The sequence below is a fragment of the Hibiscus syriacus genome, unplaced genomic scaffold, assembly GCF_006381635.1.
Source record: "Hibiscus syriacus cultivar Baekdansim isolate YM2019G1 unplaced genomic scaffold, ASM638163v2 tig00111429_pilon, whole genome shotgun sequence".
Classification (NCBI taxonomy): Eukaryota; Viridiplantae; Streptophyta; class Magnoliopsida; order Malvales; family Malvaceae; genus Hibiscus; species Hibiscus syriacus.
The window spans coordinates 197,020-216,896 of record NW_024063089.1 but is presented as its reverse complement, the minus strand read 5'-3'; positions in this window follow the sequence as shown (position 1 = coordinate 216,896).

The following is a 19,877-nucleotide window of genomic DNA, read 5'->3' as shown; positions in this document are numbered from 1 at the left end:
GTGGATATTAAACCTCTAAAGAAGGTTGCCTCTATAACTCTCGTGCCTAACAGGGTCCCATGATCCTCTGTCCTTGGCAAGAACTCATCACTAACATTATCTGAACAAGACATACGACTCTCCATCCTATTCTTTAGACTATACTCGTTGATATCAGCCATATAAAATTTCTACAACATGGATAAAGAAAGATAACACCATTAGGATTCCAAACTTATACTAGTACCTTCAGTTCCTAAGAGGATGTATTCACTGACCCCTCACTATAAACAACCATTGGGTCCTAGGACCAACTCAACCTAATACTCTGATACTGCTAAATGTAACACCCTAAACCTGATTGAGCCTAAAATACCAAATTAAACTATCGAGGAAACCACTAAAATTTTAAATTTTCTTTTTTCTTTCCATTTAAAAACCATAAATTCATTAAAAATACATTCACAACTATTATAAAACGCTTTTACAAACTAGAGCTCTGTGACACATAAATTAAATCAAATAATATAACTTAAAGTTTGATAATCCCAAAACCATAAGTAAGGTTCTATGAATACACATGCTAACTAAAGCTAAAGTATATTACTTTGGAAGAGATGTTACAAGTTCTGTTGTAATATTGCTTGTCAAATGGCTCAAGCTAATAACCTACAAACTAAAGCATTGAAAAACATTAAGTTTACAAAGCCCAACAATATAATCGCTAATTTAGAGCAGTATAATGAGTCTTATAAACACAAGTATACTAAAGTCATGGTACTAAGCAGTACGTATATGCATGATCATAATCAAGTGCTACTACTTAAGGTTCAATCATTTTATCACTAAAGTAGGAGTCTCATGCTCCCCTTAATCCTCTGATAAGGGCCTCACTATGAGTACATCTCTATTGATCTATAACCACAATGGTTGAAACTAATTTGCATTTTCTAAATGTGACACATGACATACTACTAGTATTTGGTATCACATAGCATCAGATAATAGACAACTGAGGGAATCTCAGTACTATCGGTAAAATTCTCGTTGAGCTACTGACTGATCTCCTACTCTCACAAAGTATCAGGTATATCATAGAGTGAGAACCTAGTATCACATAGTATTGGTAAAATTCTCGCTCCACTGAAGCATTGGCTGAGTCTCACATTGCATCAAGCCAAGCTAAAAGACTAACTGTTGTAATAGACTAATACAACTATACATGAATGATTTAAGGCCCAAAGGCCACACATCACTAACAATATCCCACTAGGGTGACTAAGGTAGCCTAGCTATACACTAGTATAGCTCAACACACTAAAGTGAGGTCATCTATCATTATTTTCTATGTCGTTCGTTCTCTCATCTAAAATGTTATGCAAGGGTTTATTAGTCTTTTACATCTGTTAATTTATTAAGCTTCTTTATTCCGATTATTTAACACTGAAGGGAATTTTGTCATTTTTGTTTCATGATTTTACGACAATTACTATTTCTGATGTTCACTTGTTGTATTATTTACTAGCCCAATACCTGACTCAGGTTCGCTACTTGGTAACGACCCACTTGTCATTCGTACCAAACTTCCCTTCAGTTCACCCTTAAATTGGAGGAACGACTTGTACATCCTCGGCTCACTGACAATCTCATTGTATAAAATTCCTCTACTACGTAGTCTAATTGGTTTATCATACTGCTTTTTAGTACATCCTCTGCAATGATCCTTCATTCTTAGATACTCGATACATGTTCGACTAAAGATTCTTAAACGAATTTTACTCTATATGGTTTCTTATGTCATAACCCTTTTTATGAGTATTTCTACGCACCCTTTGTTATTTATGTCATTCATGGACAAAGTCATTCCATTACGGGTCATCCTTAATTCTTACAGCTCTTAACGAAATCGACTTTAACCATCCAAAATTAGTATTATCGATACCTTACATGTAGTATCTATACCCCTATGAGTATCGGTACCAAAACAAACTTATGTGTGCTAAAATCCTCTCAGTATCAATATTGTCACCCTCAGTATCGATACGAGGGTTGCAATATCAATACTACTCCTTAGAGTATCATTACTCCCATTATAAAATACCCAAAAATATTCTAGATCATCTAGTATCAATATTGTTCAACCAGTATCAATACTCGAACCAAAAACTACCTTATTTAAGCTCAAAAAACACCAAAGATCTTATTAAAGGTCTTAGTTTGGCCCAATTCATATGCTAAAGTTTAAGGAAGTTACTTAGGGTCATAAAGCACCATAAAAACACATGTTTTATGCTAAAAACCATATCTAATCATGAAATTAAACATAAACCCTAAAATATGTAAATACTCAAATCTCAATAAACCATCATGATTATGAAAGCCTTATCACCAAAAGTTTTTTAGAAATACACAACCTTGATGTTAGAAACTCAAAATAAAGCTCCTTTATCTAGCTACCACTTTATTCACGGATTTGGTTGTTTCTTCACACTTTTTGCTAGCTAAACAAGAAACCCAAGGATTGTTTAGCATAAAGAAGGTTATATGAAGGATTATAGATGGATTTAAAATCTAATTAAGTGAGGAAAGAAGTAATTATCATCCACTTTGATCTATGGAGCTTAGCGGAGAAGATGGAAAAATGAAGGAATAAGGAAGAATATAGAGATACAGAGTGAAAGCTTCTCTAGCGTTTTGACATAACCTACGCCTAAGCCTTATATAAAAACTAAAGATATTAGACTTTTTTCCATTTATGGTCTAATTATTCTTTTAGTTCTTCGTATTTTTCCTTATATGCAAAAATCTTATTTTTATGGCCAATTTGGCTCAATTCTAGCCCAATTAAGCCTAACTTGGCCCAACAACTGCAATTACAAACTCCACGAGGTTCACATTATTGGGATTTTCGGTGCACCCCACGGCGCAGTGGAAACAAAACGCGACGATCTCACCAGCGATCCAAGTACGTAAAGCGAAAATCGGGAGGAAATGATATGAATACTTACAATGGGTTCCTTGAAAAAAATAAAGTCAGCAGCAAGAAGTGGTGATCACGAACGGTTCGAATCGTTAGCCTTCACGAAAACACGTCTCGGTCTCTACTTAGTTCACCCGATTGAGAGCAAAATTTTCTTTTCCCAAAATCAGTTTTGAGAAAAACGATTGAAGTAGTTAGCTGCCAGACCTTACCTCACTTAAATATATCAGTTACCCTAACACTTAGGGTTTTTAATTTATTTCAAATTAATAAATTTCTTATTTAATTAATTCAAATTAAATATAGATTAAAGACTTATAATATGAATTATAATCATTAATGTTTATTTAAAATCTTATTTAATTATTCCGAATTAAATATCAATTAAAAGAGTTGTAATCAAAATTACATTCTTTTAATGTTTACTTACTATATTCGGGATAATTAAAATCATATGTATATCAAATATACATATATTAACTCTAGATATATTTTAGTAACATACAAAAAATTGTACATCTTTGCTCATGTCAATCCTAGGGTAACCCTGTAGGTTCTTGTAACGTTAGTAATAATTATTAGAACAATTCTAATATTACATACAATGAGTGACATCTAGCAATATATTATTGTCACCTAAGTTACAAGAAATTATGATTCAACATATCATCTTCGTGATTAACTCTTTTATGTATTACATCCTTTTGTCCTTTATATCTAGAATAGACACAAGTCTTAGAATAGTCACACTTGTATAGCCCATCTATTGTTTCTTGATATCTAGAGTAGATTGTAATTAACGAATAATTTGTGATATCACATATAAACTTATTCGAGTATGGCCATGCATTTCTAGTCTCACTCAATCAAGTGGCCTGTGATATATTTCCTATTATGTAGGAAGAACAAATCCTATCTTAATCATACACCCCACTACATATATTGAGATATTCATAACAGTCTTTATAGTGCAACCAGTTACGGAGCATGTTTAACTGTATCAAAACATACAACAATATATGTTGGGATGACATTGATCTCAAGTCTGAGGATCATACATATAGTCATCACCATGAGCAATGTTATGAACGTTACATAATAATCCAAGACATATGCTCAATATGGGTCAATCCAATACATTGTTCTCTAACAATATAATCATGTATTAATTCTGACATCTCTATGTCAATGAAAACTCCTTGTCATCAATCAATAACATGTTAGTCTTAAGCGTATTATTATTGTCCATGCCCATAATAATACTTGACTATGGATATTTTAATAATGTTATTATATGGACTTTATTATCTTTCAGTTTATATTCAACACAGACATATAACTGAAAATAATAGTGGCAATGCCTTTATTCAATAAAATCGGTAAATAAATGTATTATTATAGTCATCATATGATTGGTCTTTGGGCATACTCTAACACACATAACTCTCGGGTAAACCTAAAACTAGTAGCATGGAATTTGGTATGTTACAATTCAAGCTATTATCGAGTGGGAACCACCATAGAATGAATTCGAGGTGCATAGTTTTTTAGGGCTTGTTGGATACTATCGTTATTTTGTCAAGGGTTTCCTATGATTATTGCCCCGATGACTAAGTAACTTCATAAGAGAGTTTCATTTACATAGAATGAGAGGCATCATCATAATTTTGAGTAGTTAAAGAAAACCTTAACTCAGACCCTTGTGTTGACTAAATCGAAGTCTGGCAATGATTATACCTTGTTCAGAGATGCTTCACTGAATAGTCTGGAGTGTATCTTTATGCAAGAAGGGATGATGGTTTCTTATACTTCTCGACAACTTAAATTACATGAACGCAATATGTCACTCATGATTTAGAGATTACCGACATGGTTTTTACCTTGAAGATTTGGACGCACTATCTGTTTGAGGAGAAGTGTCATATCTTTACCGATCACAAGAGTCTGAAGTACTTGTTTACCTAGAAGTGATTAAACTTGTGATGACGATGTTGGATAGAGTTATTGAAAGACTATGATTGTTAAAAAAGTGAACATAGTAGCAGACACCCTAGGTTGCAAATCAATGTCGGGTTTGTAAGTAATGTTTGTATGGTTAAGTATTGCTAGCGATGACAGACTATTAGCTGAGTTGCGTGTAGAACCAACGTTGTTTAAGGAAGTAAGGGAACTATAAGGGACTGATAATCGCTTGAGTTCTAGAGTATAGCGGGTTCACCTAGGTGAGGATCATGGCTTTGAGTTTAGAAATGGTAATGAATTATACTTTCGAGGTCGTTTATACCTCCTAACCGATGAACAATTAAGGACTAAGATTCTTGGCAAGGCATATTGTAGTTTGTTCTCAATCTAACATGGTGATAACAAAAAGTACCAGGATCTCATATAGTTTTATTGATTACCAAGTATGAAAAGGAATATATAACATTATGAGTGGGTTTGCTTTAACCTGTCTAGATTTCTTAGTGGAGGTTGGATAGGGTGACTACAAACTTTGTGATTGGGTTATCGATGATGCGATAAAAATATGACATTGTTTAGGAAGTAATAGATCATTTGACCAAATCGACTCATTTTTCTTCTAGTACGGATGTATTTCACCTTAGAGAGGTCGACTCAGTTGTACATTCAGGAGATAGTGAAACTTCATGGAATATTGACTTCGATCATTTCTAATAGAGATTCGTACTTCATTTAAAGGTTTTTGAAAGTGCTTCATGAGACATTAGGTACTAGATAGTACACTTCAGCATTGTTTTTCACCCACAAACTGATAGTCAGTCTAAGTAAGCGATCCAAATCTTGGCAGACATGCTTTGGTGTTGCATCATCGATATTTTTTGCATTTGGAAGGATCATCTTCCATTAGTAAAGTTTACCTAGAATAACAATTACTAGTCTAATATTCAGATGGCTCTATACGAGGCTTTGTATGAGCAAAAATGTAGGAGTCCATTGTGTTGGACATTGGATAGAGCTTAGTGAGAGGAAAATAGTTGGTCTTGATTTGATTCGAGAGCTAGAAGAGATGATTCATTTGATTTATGAACGTTTAAGAGAGGCTTTTGGAAAATAGAGATAATATGGAAACTTGAAGCTTAAGGACATTGAGTTCACAATAGGTGACAAAGTATTTCTCAAGGTGTTACATTAGAATATTGTACTTTATTTTAGACGAAAAGAAAAATTAGAACCATATTTCATAGGACCTTATCAGGTACTCTGGATGATTGGAGCAATAGCTTACCATTTAGGTTTCCATTAAAGATGGAGTGCATTCATAATGTGTTACATGTGTCGATGCTTAGGACATTTTTCTGACTTTTCCCATATCATTCTAATATAGTAGATCAAACTGAGTTAGGAATTGTCCTACGAGGAGGAAATGTTGAGGATTTTGGTCTGATATGTCAAAGAGTTGAGAAACAAATGGATTTAGTTAGTGAAAGTTCTATGGAGGAATCATGGTATTGAGGAGGAAACTTTGGAGCCTATGAAGACTATGTAGTTATAGTATCCATATTTGTTCTATTCAGGTAAATTTTGAGGGTGAAGTTTCTTCTTAAGAAGGGAGATTTATATACCCTGATTTATGGTTTAGTAATTTTAGGTTGACCTGAGTGGGCCTTGGGATAATTATTAAGAGAATTGAGACCATTGGGCCAATATTAGGCTTAATTAGATGAGAATTGAGCCCAAATATCCATAAAAGGAAGATTTTTAAATTGGGAGCAAAAGAGAAAGGACCAAAAGAGTAATAAACCCATTTTATTCCTAAAAGGATGATTTTTATTCAAATTTTATGATGACATCGAGGGAAATAAAGTAAAGGCTGAGTTACCTTCCTCATCTTTTCACCATATTGTCTCTTCTCCATCTTCTTTCTCTCATTTCTTCCTCTTGTAAGTTTGCCAGAGGTGAGAACTTGAATATCCAATATTCTTAGTCTGATATTGTGAAGGTAAAAATCATAATCTACTCCCATAGAGCTCTCATTTAAGCCTTAATCTTAGGCTTTGGCCACGGTGGAGTTTTCTAGGGGTTTTGAGTTTCAGATCATAAGGGTAGTTCTAGTCTATTTTTAATGTTTGGAAATCACGTTTCCACTTCTCCTAAGTCTTTAGATAAATTAATAACCTATTTGTTTGCTTGTGATTAGTTAAAGAGTTGGGTGACAGCTCCAAAATCAAGGGTAAGGAATAGATGGTGCTTGGGTAAACTTATGATTGTGTTTCCAGCAACTAGCAATAAGGTAACACACCTATAACCCTTGTATAATATTTGTAGATCAACATGTGTAGTTTTCTTGTTTGTATGAGTGCATGAGACATTATGGGTACATTTGTGTTCATTGAAGGGATGAGATGTCTTTGACGTTTTTCATGCATACAAATGACCAATTATGATCCCCTTGAACTTACATAAGCTTTAAATAATGTTTAAGGGCCTTAGGAGGGCTTTTGGTATGAGTGAGGATGATTTTTCATGGAAAAATAAAGTTTTTTGGGTTTGGGGTATCGGTACTAGAAGAACAATACTAATAATGTTCTTCTGAGATGAAAAACTCAAGGATTTTAGTCAATTAGTATTGATATTCGTTCATCAAATAGCCAAAATTAGTACAGGTACTCGAGGTATTATCGATACCATAAGAGGGTAGTATCAATACTCTAAGTAGAGGTATCGATAATAAGGAAATTTCTCCAAACATCGAATGTAAAATTGGTATTGATACATCGATACTTTGAGAGGATAGTACGATACTCCACCTAGGGTATTGATATTGGGAGGGTATTACAAAAACATCAAGAGCAAAAGTGGTATCGATACCTAGGGAGAGTATCGATAGTCAAGGGTCGATAATGATACTACAGGGTCGAGTATCGATACCATCAAACAAATATTAGATGAAAACCTTATTTTATATAGGGACTTGAGTTAGGGGTCTAAGGGCGTGAAACCTTAATATTAAAATCTTACAAGTAGAACATTGAATAAGTTGTGTGTATTGCATAAGAACACTATGAGGTAAGATTTCATAAGACTTACGCCTTTGTTTGACACTCGAGAAAATACGAGAACACATGGGTTAATTGTGTATAATAATCGTATAGTTGTATGAGAAATATTTGGATATATCCAAACAAGTGTAAGGGCACTGTAAATTCTAGTTGAACATCGCTATGATGTTCCTTGAACCAGACACATCTAGAGTACTCTAGAGGAGTAAAATAGTCGGGTTAGATGTTGATGCTATGTAACCTAGACCTCCTCAAGGAAGTTCGAAAATAGTGTCATTTTGATGTAGACACTAATTTTATATGACCTAGATCTCATCTAAGGCACCTCTTCGTAAGCAAATAGGGTTGTGAGTTTTTTATATTAATCTAACCTCAAACTACACTATGATGCTTACTTGTGTTAGTGTGCTTGATGCATAATTTGTTTATAACTATATCTACTATCATGTTCATATGGTGAATGCATGTAATACAATAGAGATGTTTTTGTGGTATTAAGCTTGTGAGCTTAGTGTTCAAAATTTGTTTACGTGTGCAGGTTCTTATGTGCTAGTTCAAGGAGCTCATTGTTAAATTATGGAATCCAAACTTGATCAAGTTATCAAGTACGTCTCAAGTATTTAGTGGGCATATATTTTCACAGACCTTAAGTGTATTTGAGTCGTAACTCTATTTTGATAAACTCTTGTATTTTCAGATGTATTATTCGGAGCTTTCTATTTTGTAAACTTATATTATACTTATGTTTTAAACAATGAGATTGATTGATATTTATAAATGATGTTTTCAAGAAGAAAAAAATGGTTAGCCACCTCGATGGTTTCGTGTAACACTTGGATCCTTCGGTTTTGGGTTGGATTCAGATTTAGGTGTTACAATAGAGAATAAGATTAAAATTTTAGGTCATTTTAAGAAATGTAATTCCCAAAATGCAACATTTTGAATACTGGTATTGAACACTTAATTTTTGGAAAAAGTTAACTCATTATATTTCGATAGCATTTGTGAGCACAATAGACTTAATACATTCAGTTCATCATAATATAACCAGTTTGGATTGGTATTGAAAAGCCCAATGAGCTAATGAGCGAGCCACTTGATTCGCCTCACGGTTGACATAGAAAACCTTGAGCTCCTGATTCATGATCAGCATATTACAAGCTTCTCTGAGTAGCAGTCTGATGGTTGAAATGTTCTCACTTTGATTGGAAAGTCTATTCACTATGGAAATCACATCTCTATCGATACGTTTTTCTCAATGATGAACTTAATTCCTTGAGTAAATGATATCTCTTCCGTTGATTCTATTGAGAATGGAAGATCAATTTCGTGGTACATACCTCCAAGGATCATTCCGTTGTGATATCAAGCAATAATTCCAATTGCGATAGTGGTGTTTGACAGTAGTGAACGCTCCATCAACATTTATCTTTATCGAGTTTGGCTTATGACTACTCCAGCGGTGAATTTTCATCGACCTCTGTTGGTGGGAGGAAACTTTCATAGGAGTTGGCTTCAGCAAGTTCTATACAAAGTCCCCATACGGCTACCATCACTTCTCTATCTTCTTGTAGCTCTTCATCTTGCATCGATTTGTTCCTTCGATTCCATATGTTCTAAAGAAACACAATGAGCCTGAAGAGTCCCTTTAAATCTAACTACGAAGCGGCCCATTCCTTCCAGTCCTTACAAGAATCCCCTTACCAATAACTGATAGATGTATTGAGACCTGAGATTTGGAGAATTGAGAAAGTCTCAGGACAATCCTTTAAGGCATGTATCATTGTTTCCATGTTGCAACCACACATGGGGCATCTCCCTTCAGCCAACCGAGCTTTCATCATTTTTTTCCTTGTAAGGATTGCCTCATGACACATTCTCCAGTCAAAGATCCTGATTTTTTGCTAGGTAGGCAGTTTGATGAGTGTTTTCCATATTTTACCTTGTTCAGTAGGGAGTGTTGGGACTGTCGGCGCACCCCATGGCACAGTAGAAACAAACTCAATGGTCTCACCAATGATCCATATATGATAAAATTAAAATCAGGAAAAAGAGATACGAATTCTCACCTTGGGTTCCTTGAATAGTATCAATACATCAATGACACATTATCTCACGAACGATTCGAGTCTTAGCCTCCACAAAAAATCATCTCGGCCTCTACCCAGTTCACCCGAATGAAAAGAAGTTGAGAGCAATTTCTTTCTCAAAACGGTTTTGAGGAATTTTAGAATTTTATAAGGGTAAAATGGATGCTAGACCAACATGTCCCTTTTATATATGATGCCCTAGCTATTAGGGTTTTAATCTGAATTTAATAAAGAATGTGATTACCTTAATTATATTCTTTTAATTGAATTCGATATTTAATGTGTAATTAAACTTACTAGTAATATATATATATTAACTAGACATTTGATTCATGTACAATAAAATTGTACATATGTAACACATTTATAAATTAATCTTTTCAACCATTGAGTGTGACCCTGTAGGTTCATGTAACGTTAATAGTAATTAGAACAATTCTTAATATTACAAACATTGAGTTACATCTAACAATATATCATTATTACTAAGTTATAGGAAGTAATGATTCAACATAATTTGTTCTTGACTACTCTTTTAATGTATTATATCATTGTCCTTTATATCTAGAATAGACACAAGTCTTGGAATATTCATACTTGTATAGACCATCTATTATTTCTTGATATCTTGAGCAGACTATAATAAACGAATAATTTGTGGTATCTCATATCAACTTATTCGATCATGGCTATGTATTTCTAGTCTCACTCAATCAAGTGGCATGTGATATATTTCCTATTATGTAGGAAGGACAAATACTATCTTGATCATTCACACCCCACTACATATATCATGATATGTTCAATATCAGTCTTTATAGTGCAACATGTTACTAAGCATGTTTAATTCTATGAAAACATACAACGATATATTGAGATAGTGTTCTCAAGTCTAAGGATCATACATATAGTTGTCACCATAAGCAACATATTGACTGTCACATAATAATCCAAGACATATGCTCATAGCGGATCAATCCAATACATTTTTCTCCAATAACATATTCATGTATCAATTCTGACATCTCTATCTCAATGACAACTCATTGTCATCAATCAATAATATGTTAGTCTTAAACGTATTATCATTGTTCATGCCCATAATAATACTTGACTAAAGATCTTTTAATAATAATCATATTATATGGACATTATTATCTTTTAGTTTATTTAATTCATAGAAATTTAACAAAAGAAAATAATTGTAATGTCTTTATTCAATAACTACAATAAAGAAAATATGTCAATACAATCATCATATGATTAGTCTTTGGACATACTCTAACAGGGAGACCCTTTTGCAAGAGAAACCAGTATACTGACTTCGTTGAGTAGCACCATGTGTAGGGAAATACTAGTTTGGCATCCAAAAAAGAATAGTTAGGGAAATACTTTGCTTTGAAAACTTTAAAAATAAGGGAATTCTGATCTTGAAGAAATCCCCAAACTTGGTTCTAAAGTAAAGCAAGGTTAAACAACTTGAGGTCTCTGAAACCTAATCCTCCAAGTTGTTTTGCTCTGTAAACTTTTTCCCACACAACCATGGCCTATCCCCTCACATTCTACTTTCTCGACAACTAAAAGGACCTTATCTGGGTAGTAATGTCCTCGATTATGTCTTCCAAAAGAAGATAACATGACAACGCTTATATGGGGAGGGATTGAGCAATCAATTTGAGGAAAATTTCTCTAGCACTAAATGAAAGAAGATTTTTTGTCCATCACTGAATTATTTTAGTTATTTTATCCTTAAAAAAGCTAAATGTGGAAACTTTTCCTTTCCCCACAACGAACGGAAGGCCAAGGTATGATCCCAGATCCTCTTTTTCCATAACACCAAAGACTTGTCTAATGCTACTTCGTTGATCAAGATGAGTGTTGGTGCTGAAGTAAATGATTGACTTGTCGAAGTTAACTTTATGCCCAGAAGATTGCTCATATAACTAGAGAATGTCTTTCACCTTTTCTATTGCGTATTAAGAAGAAATGCAGAGAGGTCATGCGTACAAAAAAGAAACATATATAGGGAAAGAGGATCTCCTTTTCGTAGTCTTCTTTACAGAATGATGCAATCTGAAAATTAACCATTTATTCTAATTTGATAAGAGACTGAGTTGATGCATCTCTTAATCAGTGAGACAAAGTCTTAATTGAAGCCCATTTGGTCAATGACCTTAAGAACAAAGTTCCATTCAGCCCTGTCATATGCTTTTTCCATATCTAATTTAAGGATAGACTCTTTTTTAAGGTCGTTTTTAGAGCTTTTGAGGTAGTGAAGCAATTCATGAGCAACTAGGAAATTGTTAGAGATTCTCCTACCAGGTACGAAAGCACATTGGTTCAGTGCAACACAATTAGACATCACAGGCTTCAGATGATTAACAATTACTTTAGATACTACTTTATAGATAACAGAGCACAAGCTAATTAGTCTAAAGTTTTTCATAGAGTCAGGGTTATTAATCTTAGAAATAAAAAAGATGACCATTCTATTAATCTCTTCAAAACAAGCTTTCCCATTAAGCAGATCAAGACAAAGACTAATAAGATCATTACCAACCAAATCCCAAAAATATCTAAAGAAGGAACTAGAAAGACCATCAAAACATGGGGCTTTGTTGGGGTTGATTAGGGAAAAGGCTTGGAGGACCTCCTCGATAATGAATTCTCGACAAAGCAAAAAAGTTGTCCTTGGGAGTAACACATCTCTCAACGACTTCCAGGATTTCTTCTGAAGTTTCCATTCTAGAAGAGTGGAAGAGAGAAGAGAAGAAATGGCCACCTCAAATATCTCTTGCGGTTGGTTAACCCATTGTCCATCAGCGTCTTTTAGCCCTGCGATCAAATTTTTTTCTTCCCATTAGCCCTTGAGTGGAAGAATGAGGTGTTCCTGTCTCTTTCCCTTGAGCCATGACTGTAGCACCCCAATTTAGGGGCTAAATTTAAGAAATTATAAAGTGGTGGATTTAATTGGTATTTTTGAAAGAAACGGTGGATTAAATTGTAAAATTTCAAAGTTGACAGACCGTTTTAAGAAGTGCAGGAAATTCAGTGGCTAAACTCATAGTTTACCCATTTTTCTTTTGGAATGAATTATAACCCCCTTCCCGTATGCTTTTTCTGCAGATTATCATTTTCCTCTTCTCCAACAACCCTTCTTCCAATTCCGATCTATTCGCCGTCTGACCTCTGATCGACGAGCCGAAACCACCATCGTGTTCGTTGTCGAGCGAGGAACAAAACCCCTCAAACCTTTCATCATGAATCGTCGCCGTTCGTCGTTAATTTCAGTCGGAAGTATCATCGGTAATAACCCAATTTCAGTTGGTTTTTCATCGATTCACGATGATCCGAGCATCCGTTTACGACACCTCCCGCATCATCGTGTTCCTTGCATCATTCCGAGTCCGTCGGTGTCATCCTTGGTCTCCGTCGACGGCGGCGCGTGAGGAGGTGAAGCAGTCAAAGTTTTCGATTCGTTGAAATCGAGCTCTCCGCCGTTCAAATATTTGAACTGAGCCTTGTAAGTATCTTGAAATCGCTTAAAATAGTTTTTAGGAATTTTTCTAGGAATTTTCCGACATCAGGGTACTGTTCACGCGCTGCCACTACGCATAGGGAAGGCAAAAGTGACCGGTTTGACCGGTTTTAGAACTGTTTTGACCAGGTTTGACCAGTTAAAACCCGACCCGACCCATTTACCCGACCCGTTCGTCCGACCCAACCCGTTGACCGTTGACGGCTGACCGTTGACCGGTGTTGACCACTATTGACCAAAACTTTGACGGGCTTTCACCGGGCATTAAACGACCTTTGACTTTGACCGAGTATACCTATCCTGACATTTTTAGACGTTCCAAATCCGATTCCGCAGTTCGTTTTTTGAACTTCGGACCCGAAGGCCTCGAAATTGGCAGTCAAACCCGTTGACTTTGATTTTGACAAAAAATTCCAAATTTCCGAAAAGTCATATTTTATGCTTTAGACGTCCTGAATCTGAATCCGAGGTCCGTTTTTCCAAATTCGAACCCGATAAGCTGTTTTTCACTAATTTATCACCCGATTCGATCTGTTTATCGTAATTAAGCTCTATTTTTTATATAATTTATGTTGATATGTATCTGAGGAATTATTGGAAGTTGAATTGAATATCAAAGGCGTTCAAATGGAATTTTTATGGTCGATCAGTATTGCACGAAAATCGAGGTAATACTTTACTACCTCTTTATGCTTTATAGAACATGTTGATATTGGTAAATGCATGAATAAGATAATGTTGGTCACTTTTTTGGATTTGAATAATTTATTCACTCGATATGAATGTGGTAAAAATTCTGTAACCGAATACGGATCGAATGACTAATATAAGAGATTGAGGAATTGTTAGAATTAAATTACAAGTTTGTGATTAGTGATAAAGAAATCAGCCCTGGATTTGTAACTTATATTTTATATCATCAAATGTTAAATGTTAAAAGTACTTGGATAGGAAATTATGAGAATACTCTGGTAGGGTAAAATTACGAAAATACCCTTATGTTGTAGGATGATAAGAATTGTCCCTGGAAGTTGGTTAATAACTCTGAAAACACGTATTGATCCGGTAAAAATTATTGATGTGCATAAGAAATACTAGTTTTGCTTAGGAAATGGGGATAACCGGTTTTTAACCCCAAGAAGGTTTTGGGCAAGAATATAAAAGTCTGTTAGGGAATCATTTCAAGATCAAAGAATGTTCGGGAAAACAATTAGCCATAGGATCTCTAAATTATAATTATTTTCGTTAAGAGTTAATATCAAAATTATCTGGTTAAGAAATTACGAAAATGCCCTTGAGAGGTAAAAATAGTCCGAGTTGAGCATGAATGAGAAAGTACTTTGAGGATTCATTTTTAACTCAATAAATTACTGATTTACTTGTTGAGATCCCATTTTTATATGGAAAATTTCTGATAATTTGTTAGTAACATCTGAGAAGGTATTTAACTCGAAATCTTCGAGTTATAAGTAAATACCTGAAGAATAAATTATCGAGGGTGCTCTTCTGTCAGAATTGTTCGTATAGAATATAATAGATGATAAGTTTGAATTAAATAATAAGATCGGACGGAAGGAACTGATTAAAATACGTGGGATATGTAAAATGACCAAATACCCTTGTAATGGAAATGACTCAAGAATATCACCAAGTTCAGGAATGAATAGATATCCTCAAGCTTTGAAATGAATGGAATAAAACTGAGCATCAAAATGACCAAATACCCTTATGACCTAGAATAAGTAAATGTCTTGGATTAATTAAGAAATCCAAATAAACATGGATGTTATGCTACCAGTAAAAGTTATGGAACGCACTTAAGTGATCAACCAACGCTAGCTATATCATTACCTGAATGATATAGGTACCACTTGAATGTTTGTTCGTCTTCTCAAATTTGGATCGATGATAATTCTTGAAGTACTTGGCTCAGCTAAACTCTAGAGCGTATATAGTACTAATAAGTGGGTATTCGTGTGACAAATCAATCACGAATACCAGAATGACTTTATTATATGACTAAATTGAACTGAAAGAAAGTACAATATGTATTTGAAATTCAGAAACGTCTGAATTATTCTGGAAAACTCTAAAGTAACCGGGATAAACTTGCTTACTAAACGAACTAAGTAACCTCAATGACTGGGGATTAATTAGGTGATTGGATTACTTTGGAAACACTGTTGAAATTACATGATGAATTGTCCTTATGGGTTATAAACATGAATCAAGTGCGTTCGTATTTCCTGATATCGTTGAAACGTGGAAATGGAATAAAGACCGTTGGAAGATCTATTCAGCGATGATTATGGGGATGATCTATGGATCTGCATTATGGTATTAAAGAGTGAATACACTAGAATGATAATGAATTGACTTGTTGACATGCAACAGTTTGGGAGTTGTGTAACTCGAGTTGTTTGATAATACGATCGATAATCATAGATTGTAAATGACTTGAATCTTCGATTCTATATTTTCATCTAAAATCACTTCAGTCATGTTTGAAAACGCAAGTAACGCAGAAGGAAAAGATTCTGAATACCTCATTTGATTCAATTGGGCTGAAATCCTATGAACTCAAAGTATATTCCTGAATAATCCTGATTGTTTGGGTAATGGAATCACTCGCAGTAAATCTGAATTTAGAATTATTATGTATAAAGGTTCCCGAACATTTTCCTGATGCACATGGAAACTTAGTGGAATTCTAAAGTATCAATATGAAATGTCTGATTAGATCGGTTAGAAATCAATTCTCTTCAATGAGATCTTATTCCTGGAATCCGAACAAATTGCACAAGTTCATGTTATCCATACTGATGACTACAAAATGCCTCTGAAAAATACATGGATCCTCTAGTGTGTTCCCTAAGTACTATTTAATTATTTTATCTATTTTGAAATACGGTATATTGAAATCTATGATTTACTGTTTATTGATACACCGACTTACCGGTGATGGTTTATGGACTATGACTAATATATGATTATTGGTTTTCATTGATATATGATAACGATGATTACGGATTTATGGAAATTATGCGTATTGCATAAATTATATTTTGAAATACTGGTTTTGGATGGATTGAATTATAGAGTATAGCTCTGATCAAGCTGGTAAACCTTACGGACCTAATGTGACTCTTGGGTAGGCTCACGGGCCCCAAGATGCTCCATTAGGTTGGCTCCCTTTGTTGTGTTCTTAGGGTAAGCCCTATAGACTTATGGAGTTAAGAATACATGCCCCAAAGCCTATCCTTAGGTTGGATTCCTTTTTGCCGTGTGCTTAAAGTAAGCCCTATGGACGCAGTTTTGGGAACTGCGGATGGTGAACAAGAGAATGGTTTAAACTATGAGTTTCAAAGGTTAAACTTCATTATGATTTTATGAGATTTACTGAACTGACATTTGATAAATGTACCTATTATGATTTTATTGTACTATTGGAACACACTAGACATCCTATTCGATCTCCTGAAAATGTTAAACTATGAAAGGTTTCTTATGAACTGAGATTCATGGCTTCTACTCGATGAACTACTAATGGAACTCCAGATTATTCCACAATTGGTATATGTTTGATTTAATAAGGAAATTATGGTTTCCCATTTATCTGCATATCATGTAGCATCATCTGGTAGTTCTGTATTACTGAGTTTTCCGAAGCTCACTCTATTACTCAACATTACAGGTTAAAAGAATTGTACCGGTGCATCTATCGAATTCAGTAAGGGAGCTCTTCCGGCGTTGTTGCAAAGTATGGTACATGTGATTAGGGGGTATGTAATTGTATTTTGATTTATATACGAGTTTGGAAATCTGTTTTATTTCTGCATACTGATAAATCATTTTATAAGTTACATATTTTAATAAAAGTTTTAAATTTTCTACCATTTTTACAGTGGGTCACTCCGGTGGCCCTAATGTGACACCCCGGATCAGTTCAGGTTACCCGCATCGGTCTGGGGGGTTACAATGCCACTCTAGATCTCTACCTCCAGTAGGCCTCATCTTTGTTTATAATTTGTTTGAGTTTCCCTCTAGTTTGAATGAGCTTCTCTATTAAATCATCAGAGATTATATCATCTTCGAGTTGCTCAATTCTTTCCCTAAGAACCCTTTCTTCCTTTCTTGCCTTGGTCCTCTTCATTCTTTGTCAATATCCAAGAAGAGAGCCTACTGCCTGAATTTTGTCCAGAGTATTATCAAAAGAACCAACCCAGGCATCTCTAACAGATTTTTTGTACTTCTCCTCCTTAGCCCAACAAGCATCAAATTTGAAATAGTCCTTACACGAGTCTTGAGATGAATCTCTCGTTGGACCCATAAAGTCACTAAAATGGTCATATGGTTAGAGCATATAGTTAGCTCAGTAGACACTCGGTAATATTTGAAAAGATAAATCCATTCTGGGGTACCATCAAATCTGTCAATTCTCTCCTGAATATGGTTCCTAGCTTGTATACCAAAGGTCCAGGTAGACCAACCTACTTGTGGTTTTAAATCCCACAAATTGGAAGATTGGAGTCCTAGTCTGAAGTCGTTCATATCGACCCTTGGTCTTCTCCTCCCTCCGACCTCATTTGGATGGACAATCTCATTAAATCCCCCTTATAATCCAAGGTAAAGAATATTCCTAATCAAGTCTATTCATGAGGTCCTATTTTTCCCATAAAAGCCAATAAAAAGAAAATAGAGGTTATTACAAGATCCCTCAACATCAATATGAGAATTAGAGTATTCAAACAGATTCACATTCATTTCATCATTCCAAAATAAAATCATACCAATACAATGATCTGAATTTTCGACAACAAAACACCCTTTCATTCCAACCCTGGTCCTAATTCTCTCGGCTTATTCTTCCTAAGTCTAGACTCACAAACGAAGATGAGCTTTGGGCCCTTTTTTGAAATGATTATTTTAAGCTCTTGAACTATCGTTGGTTCCTAAGCCCATGACGGTTCCAAATTATAGCTATCATGGGGATCAACGGGGCTGCTCGACAGCCACCGCTACTAGTACAATAAGATTTCGCCCATCGGATAGGGCTTCATCAGGAAGAAGATTGATTTCACCAAAATGGTTTAGATAAGGCCAATGAAGTAAGAGTTAAAGATGAAAGGGACACGAATGGGTATTAGTCACCCAGATAGTAAGGTAAGAAGTTGTCCTACCTTTCTTTAAGTAAAAGCTGATTTGATTTTCCGAATTCGAAATAATGAAGAGCTTAAGTCTAATCTGGATTTTCTTGGTAGACTCCTAATATTTCCTACCCTTCCTCCTTACTCTATACTTTGTACCCCATTGTAGCAATGACCATGGAAAGTAACCCTTGTGTAATTGAACACGCAAAGGCTTTAGATTTAAAATATCGTGCAAGTTGTGCCTCGAGTTGGTGAGATTGTATTTTCAATGGATTGAGTAGGATAGGCTCTCTTTTGACTTGCTTAAAATAGTAACCAACTTTTTTCCTTGTTACACTCTTTTGGGACCATTTCCTATCATTAGAAACCGGTGTCGTCTTCTTCTCAAATCTCGAACCCTTCTTGATCATTGGGCTTTGCATTTCTCCTTACACCATGTCTTAAACACCAATTTAGAAAAGACTTGGAGAATCGAGCCTTGACTTATTGACCACGTAAAGGCTTGAAGATTAAATTGCCTTGGTATCCGTTCCATGGTTTCGAGTGATTGCATTTCTCGATGATGTGACTAGAGGAACCTTTCTTTTGACTAAGCTTAAAAGGGTAACTTGCTTTTTATCTTGAATCTCAATTGTGGCCATTTCTTGTCATCAAAACCAACACCCTCTTTTCCTAGTAGCCACCTACATTTTTGGCAAAATCGACTTGTACCATCTCCTTTGTCCTAGTCTTCTTTTTTTTATACCTTTTTTGGCAATATTGGGCGCATGTTTTCTATCGACGGACATCTCCTCACGATTTGACTTCTGCTCTTCCTTTTGTCCTTTTAGAGTGCAACACACGTTAAAATTCCATGGGTCCACCCGAGTTGAATGACTCCGTCACCTATTTCCGACTGACTTGTTTCCTCTCCAAATTTTTAAAAGTAGTAATGATATTTTGTTCGGTGGAATTGTGATGCTCCATACGATTTGAGTTCTTTTGAAGATCCAATTTTCCTTGATCGTTAATCATGCAACAACCCTCAATATGAATCTCATTCATTCAGTGAAGATAAATACCTATGCTCTTGTTGAACTTCTTAGCTTTAAACGTGTCCATGAACTTCTTATTACTCTG